Source organism: Saimiri boliviensis, chromosome 4 (genome assembly GCF_048565385.1).
Source record: "Saimiri boliviensis isolate mSaiBol1 chromosome 4, mSaiBol1.pri, whole genome shotgun sequence".
In the NCBI taxonomy this organism is placed as follows: Eukaryota; Metazoa; Chordata; class Mammalia; order Primates; family Cebidae; genus Saimiri; species Saimiri boliviensis.
Genome location: NC_133452.1, coordinates 166,298,247 through 166,306,203, shown reverse-complemented (window position 1 = coordinate 166,306,203; position 7,957 = coordinate 166,298,247). Strand labels below are relative to the sequence as shown.

The window sequence follows — 7,957 nt, the reverse complement described above, 5'->3', positions numbered from 1 at the left end:
CAAAAAGAAAAAAAAAAGTTGATAGAGTTTTGAAGCCACTGTTTTAAAACCCCTTTGTGTATATAATAATTGTCAAGCGAGAAATAGAGATGGGGTGTGGAATCAGAGCACGACAGTCTCAGAATGTACGAAAAAGCTGTAAAAGGGACGTTGGCTCCCACCCAGCACGGTGTGAAGTTAAACTTGCTGATTAAATGAAAGCCAGCGGCGGCCTCCAGGCTGAAAAGCACTTTTTTCTGAGTCAGTCTGCAATCTGTTACTCCTCCAGTGAAGCCTCCACACAGCATCCAGTCTTGTCATTTCAGAGATAATGAAATTTAATCCAGTGAACTTTGTCTAGCTAACTCTTAAATTAAAAAACTATAACAAAACAAAACAAAAACAAGAAACATAGCAATAACATTTTACAAAAGAACCAGCACATTAACAGCAAGGGGGTGTAGCTCAGTGGTAGAGCACGTGCTTCGCATGTACGAGGTCCCTGGTTCAATCCCTGGCACCTCCACTTTTCCTTCATTGCAGAGCTCCTCTAAAGTAGATCTCGGGTCTTTCTGGCTGAGTGACTGGAAGAACTTGGATAACCCAAACCGCTTCTCTTAAGGAATGCCGAGCTTGCCAGTGCGAACTTTGAAAACCCATTTGGAAGTTTAAGGGCCAGATGCTATCAGCCTGCAGGGAGAGTTCTATTTGGTAGGGGCTTAGGCTTAAAGCCTTAAAGGTTTTCTTATCGACGCCAGATTTTGGCACAGTGATTAGTCTGGTAGGTAGTAAATAGACTCTCATTGAAGATCTGGACTGGCTGTGTGATAGAAAACACTTAGTTGAAATATAATTTCAAGAGTATTAGTGGGTAATGGGTTAAAATTTCTTCTCTAATATATTTCTTACACTTGCCCCTTGTACAGTCATAAAGCAGAATTCATTAGTTAACAACACACCAAAGATCCCTGCAGTAGATGCAGCCACAGGGGCAGTGTGTGTGTGTGTGTTTAGGTGTGTATATGTGTGTATGTATATGTGTGTGTATGTCTGTATATGTGTGCATGTTGTGTGTATGTATGTGCATGTGTATGTGCATGTCTGTGTGCATGCGTGTACGTGTGTGCATGTGTGCTTACCTGTGCATGTGTGCGCATGTGTGCCCTCATGTGTGCATCCGTGTGCATGTGTGCGTGTACGTGTCCACGTGTGTGTAAGTGTGCACGTGTGTGCGTGTGCATATGTGCATGTGTGTACGTGTGCGTACGTGTGAGCATGTTGTGCATGTGTGCACACACGTGTATCTGTGTGCATGTGTTCGCGTGTGTGTATGTGTGCGCATGTGAGCGCGTGCGTGTGTACATGTGCGTACGTGCGAGCGTGTGCGCATGTGTATTGGTGTGTGTGTGCATGTGTGCCTGTGTGTACGGGTGCATATGTGTGCATGTGTACGTGTGCATGTGTACGTGTGCATGTGTGTGTCTGTGTAGGCACGTGTGTGCATGTGCGTGCATGTGTGTACGTGTGTGTACATATGTGTGCATGTATGTATGTGCGCATGTGTATGTATGCGTGTATGTGCGTGTATGTTGTGCGTGTGTGCATGTGTGTGGGGGGGGTGGCGGGTGGGGAACAGTTTAAGAACATGCCTAAGTTTCTTGAGTTTCCTAGAATAAACACTGATGATATAAACAAGGGCCAGTAAAAACGGTAAGACAGAAGAACGACTCTGTTTCTAAGCATGGTCCTAAGCTGGAGGAAGGTGGGAAAATCAGCTCCATTTTTCTATCCTTTTGGATGCTAATTAATGTATCAAAGCGGGGGACAAAAAGTAAAAAAGCTGGAATTCTGCAGAGAGCTCGCATCTGGAGCTCTGGCTTTTCCCACATCTAGGGAAAGGCCTTTGAAGTGAGGGTAGCAGGAGCACCGGAAACGCATTGATATGTATTTTTGGAAAACAAAATAAAACGTGGCCTTAGACTGATTTTGGACCCTGGGATTCATCGTTTCTGCTTCACACATCCTTCTACCTGTCAGCTTGCTCCAAGGTTCGCTCCACAGCCAACTCCCTGGCGGGCACTTCCATTCATAAGGTCCCAGGAATGAAGCATTTTCTTGCCTCTACAAGTTGCCCCTTTCCCTCAACTACTTCTGCCTGAGGACACCAAAGGTAACACAGAAGGAAAAGCAAAGAAGACAAGTGATGCTTGGGGGAGATCCAGGTCCTTCGGAGGGTGTAAAACAGAAGCGTCAAGAATGCGCAGAACCTGGCCTGAAATGCAGAGCGGCAGTGCGAGTCCAGCAGACCTGGGGCCGCCGCACTGTCGGGCCGGCAGCTGCCTGTTCCTCCGCGAAGCTCTGGTCTGAAAGGCGGGTGGGGGGAGGAGGGAGGAGACGCAGCCTCCTTCAGACGGATTCTCTCCGGAATCAGGACAGGGCAGGGAGCAGGTGCGCGGGCTGCGGAGCGATCTCTGCACGGAGCCAGCACCGCGCGCCTGGGGAGCGTCTCGGACCAGATCTGACTCAGTTCGAAGCGTCCACGCTGCCATCCTCTCGCCACTGCTCTGTGTGACAGTCAACCTGGATCTGAGTTCTGGAGAGCCACCCAAAGCTCGGCCTAGGCGGGCCGGGTAACAAATGACGTCATTTAGAAACGCCCTAGGTTGGAAATCGCAGATTTCGGAAATCCCTGCCTGGAAAGTGACGAACTCCAGCTGGATGGAGTGAGCTGGGTTATTGGGAAGTCGTTGCCCAGGAGGAGGAGGGGCTGGGCGTGGGGGGCAGTGATCCGAGGGAAAGGGTGCAGGGATGGGCGAGGTTGGGATTAGCAGCACGGGGAGGAGAGGGCGTGAATAGGGCTCTTCAAGCGCGCACAGGATTTGGACGGATGAGTAAGTAGGACGTCGTCCAAGCCCCGCACCTTTTCTCCGAGTCCTCTAGGGTACGAAAATATATTACAGTCTTGTGTGTTTTAAAGGAAGTGGCCAAAACCTTTTCGCCCAAACTCTGTCGGCTTTTGCGAGCGTCTTCGGGCTGTTTCGAGTGCTGAGCTGGTCGGAGCGCGCCCGCGTGGCTGGGTTTCGTTTGAAGTGTGGTAGAGGCTGGTGGTTTTTTGAAAAGCCAGATGAGGCCAGGCGCGGTGGCTCACGCCCGTAATCCCAGCACTTTGGGAGGCAGAGGCGAGCGGATCACCTGAGGTCAGCTGTTCGAAACCAGCCTGGTCAACATGGTGAAACCCCGTCTTTACCCCAAAAATACAAAAATTAGCCGGGCATGGTGGGTGCCTATGATCCCAGCTACTCAGGAGGCTGAGGCCGGAGAATCGCTTGAACTGAGGAGGGGGAGGTTGCACTGAGCCGAGATCGCACCATTGCACTCTAGCCTAGGTGACAGCGCGAGACTCCGTCTCTAAATAAATAAAAGCCAGAAGGTTGTGGTGGGAGTAGTTTGCCGAGTGTAGAAACAGGACTTGCTGACTGTTTTTGGCTTGAGTATGTGAGGTAGTTCTGCAAGCGTTGCTTTCCTTTGGAGTGAAAGACAAAGTTGACGATAACTGAACGTAATCCTCTGTGCTGAGGCTTTGAGGTGTAGGTTATTGTCGTGAGCCCGGGAGGCTTATTCGGTAGAACATCAGACTTTTAATTATGAGGGTCCAGAGGCCTCAGCTTTTCGCTCTACCGTTTTACATATACCAAAAAAAAAAAAAAAAAAAAAAAAAAAAAAAAAAGATTTAAATTCAGGTTGCTCCATTCTGGACATTTGAATTTGAGCTGTTATGCCAGAGAAATACTGGCTGAAGCCATCAATCACAGGTGCCTGGTGTTGAGGATTTCGTTTGAAGGCAAAAATTAGGGAGAGGCAGGGCGCTGCGGCTCACGCCTTTAATCCCCGTACTTTGAGAGGCTGAGGTGGGCGGCCTTTTACGTGGTCCTTTTTTTTTTTTTTTTTTTTTTTTTGAGACGGAGTTTCGCTCTTGTTACCCAGGCTGGAGTGCAATGGTGCGATCTCAGCTCACCGCAACCTCCGCCTCCTGGGTTCAGACAATTCTCCTGCCTCAGCCTCCTGAGTAGCTGGGATTACAGGCACGTGCCACCATGCCCAGCTAATTTTTTTTTTTTTTGTATTTTTAGTAGAGACGGGGTTTCACCATGTTGACCAGGATGGTCTCGATCTCTCGACCTCGTGATCCACCCGCCTCGGCCTCTCAAAGTGCTGGGATTACAAGCTTGAGCGGAGGTTGCGGTGAGCCGAGATCGCGCCATTGCACTCCAGCCTGGGTAACAAGAGCGAAACTCTGTCTCAAAAAAAAAAACCTACAAATTTAAGATTCGGTCTTGTGAATGTATTTGGCAAACACAGTTCAACAACTCTGAGACTGCGACTCTGCAGGAATCCCTGACTGGGATTCCTATTTATTATGTAGCCACAGAAGAGAGAAACATTAGGTAGAGGGAGAATTGAAAGGGTTAACTATGATGTGTAGATTGGGAACTCATTCATTGCATTCATAGAAAACCTTATGGTTAGCTGCAGTGATCTTGGCTCTGTATTCATTCTGGATAGCATAATGTTCTTGGAAGCTACTTGGAAATTTCAGGAAATTATTAGAAATCACGTTGAGGTTATTCCTATCTGCTTTTTGCCCTCCGCAACCCTTACATGTCTTTTCGTGTTCAGAGACATCCCATGAAGTAGTTTTGAACCTAAAGGGATCCCATTTGTCTGGCAAAACTCTCTCGGTTGGTCCAAAAGGCTCATCACACTGCTGGAATGTGAGACTAGAAAACAGAGAAAAGACAGGTCTCAAAGAGACAATTAAGGTGTTGTCACATCCACAAGTGTGCAGGTATCTATGTGTAGGGTGGGAAATTGGAGCACGTTTTAACTTGGCTTGTCGCGTTAGTGTCCCTGGTAAATAATTACTTTCCACTGTGACTCGAGCAAACTGTATTCAAAGTGGACTTGTATATTCCTAATGTGAAAGATTTTTTTCCTTGTCTGCCTCTAGGTGTATCTCCAAAATTATTTACTGAATTTTTGTGGCAAGGTCCAATCTTTCTTTCAATAACATTATCGAAACATCTAATCACTGGGAAGATGTGGGATTAACCCATAAATCCCAGATTTTTTCTGAGAAACCCAACATTTAACTTAGAAGACACAACATAACCATGCTCAATATACAGTAGTCAGAAAACACTAAAACTTGTGTAGTGTATGTCTAACCCATCTGTGTCCTAAGGGAAAATAGAAAACGCTGGGTGCTGTTTTGGAAGGAGTCCCAAAGAAAGCATGTTAGAATATAATTTGAGTGTGTTGGAATACCATTGTGCACACCAAGCATGATGTTATTTGATAGCCTAAAAACGCTTTTACCTTTTACATGGTCCTGTTTTTTGTTTTGTTTTGCTTTGTTTTTTAGACAGAGTCTCACTCTGTCACCTAGGCTGGAGTGTAATAGCGTGATCTCGGCTCACTGAAGCCTCGGTCTTCTGGATTCAAGTGATTCTCCTGCATCAGTCTCCCTTGTAGCTGAGACTACAGGTGCGCACCACCACACCTGGCTAATTTTTGTATTTTTAGTAGAGATGAGGTTTCACCGTGTTGACCAGGCTAGTTCAAACTCCTGACCTTAAGTGATCTGCCTGCATACGCCTCCCAAAGTGCTGGAATTACAGGGGTGAGCCACCGTGCCCGGCCAACATGGTCCTGTTTTATAGATATAGAAAGAATAATGAAATATGCTCCAAAATTTACTCTATGTCACCAACTTTTAAATGGCATTACATTGCATACTCAGATTACAAGACTGCAAATCATGGGTTCTTTCCTTCCAACATTATAGCATACTCATACCTACTCATACGCAATTTAATGGTTCCCTTTAATTTCAAGTGTTGTGTTAGATTCTAAAGACAGAGTTCAATTAGACAGAAAATAAATAAAATAGTACAGGTCATTTCTTCCCCAAGTTTTGCAGAAGACTTTTCAGTCCCCCTTTGTAGGCATTGCAAAGGTAATTTGTTTAATGCTGCTTCAGCTTTTCATGTAGCGTCTTTGACCAAAGACTTTCCAGTATATATTGTAGATTAATTGCCAGAGGTTGACTCAAGTAGCTTCCATCATTTCTGTCATTTGGCACTAAAAAGGACCAGAAGAAAAGAGCAATCACAAAGGGACAAATCTAAGGAGCACGATGGATTTTCAGTTCAGACACATGGTCGTCCTGTGCCAGAGCTGCTCTCACTTCTTTTACACAGTGCAGAGTGGAAGGACAACTTTGTTACTTGCCTTAACAACCTTATTTTTTCAAGAATCTCTTCTAATGAAGTAATATTTACCAACATCAAAGGAAAAAAATAAAACACCTTCTAAAATATCTGAAAACTGTTATCTATAAGTAATGAACTAGGAAAGAACAGAGGAGAATATGATCCTTCAAGGTTACTCTTCCCTAAATCAGTGCTCATGGTGATGAGAGCTGGGACGGAAAAACCTGAGGCAGGGACTATGGTTTATCAGAAGGAATTAAATTTGTTTAGATTCTTCATGACAATTCACTCAATGTTTACTTTCTTATTTGGGCTTATTTGGGAAATTTTCCAGAACCTGTCTCCTACTTATTTACCAATCAGAGAAAATAAATGTGGTGATATTAGCAAATGCTTCTATACACACACACACATTCACATAGATAATATACATTATAGTATACATACAAATTATGTGCACATGCAAATACACACATAACCACCCATCATGAGGTATAGTTCATCCATACACCTTCCGGGGATTATGTAATTTAATTCTAACAAGTTATGAGTAAATACTGAGCTCAAGATTGAAATCAGATTTTGTCTTACTTTAGAGACTCTTAATATTTTATAATTATATAATTGATGCCAAAAGTCACTTCTTAAAGTTGATAGTCATTTCTGTTGTTATATATGCCAGCTAAGAAAAATAGCAAGATAATACAATTTCTTTAGCATGATAAATTGTATACATTTAAAACTATAGTTATTGTCTTATTATCTTACTGAAAATAATTATTTGGGACTAATAGCCAGTATATAGAGTGAGCTCAAACAACTCAATGGTGAAAAACAACAAATAATTTGATTGAAACATGGGCAAAAGATCTGAGTAGACAATTCTCAAAAGAAGACATACAAATGGCCATGAGGTATATTAAAAGTGTTCTTCAGATGTTGGAGTGCTCTTAAAAAATGAAAAACCGCGGCCGGGTGCAGTGGGTCAAGCTTGTAATCCCAGCACTTTGGGAGGCCGAGGCGGGTGGATCACAAGGTCGAGAGATCGAGACCATCCTGGTCAACATGGTGAAACCCCGTCTCTACTAAAAATACAAAAAATTAGCTGGGCATGGTGGCACTTGCCTGTAATCCCAGCTACTCAGGAGGCTGAGGCAGGTGAATTGCCTGAACCCAGGAGGCGGAGGTTGCGGTGAGCCGAGATCGTGCCATTGCACTCCAGCCTGGGTAACAAGAGCGAAAACTCTGTCTCAAAAAAAAAAAAAAAAAAAGAAAAAGAAAAAACGCTCAACATCATTAATCATCAGAGAAATGCAAATCAACTACAGTGAGATATTATCTCACCCCAGTAAAAATGGCTTTTATCCAAAAGACTCGGAATATCAAATGCTGGTGAAGATGTGGATGAAAGGGAATCCTTGTACACTGTTGATGGCAATGTAAATTAGTACAATCACTATGGAGAACACTATGAAGTTTCTTTGAAAAACTAAAAATAGAACTACCGCATGATCTGGTATTCTCACTGCTAGGTATATATCCAAAAGAAAGGAAATCAGCATATTAAAAAGATATCTGCACATCCATGTTCATTGCAGCACTATTTACAATAGCCAAGATTTGGAATCAAGCTAAGTGTCCATCAACGGATGAATACAAAAAGAAAATGTGGTACATATGCACTATGAAATATTATTCGGCTGTAA

General features: G+C 44.0%; 1 non-coding gene across 1 annotated transcript; it reads left to right on the top strand.

Moving 5' to 3' along the window:
- The first annotated feature begins 433 nt into the window (after positions 1–433).
- TRNAA-CGC (transfer RNA alanine (anticodon CGC)) lies at positions 434–505 on the top strand. The gene has a single exon. It is a non-coding gene; the product is annotated as a tRNA-Ala (tRNA).
- Positions 506–7,957: the final 7,452 nt, after the last annotated feature.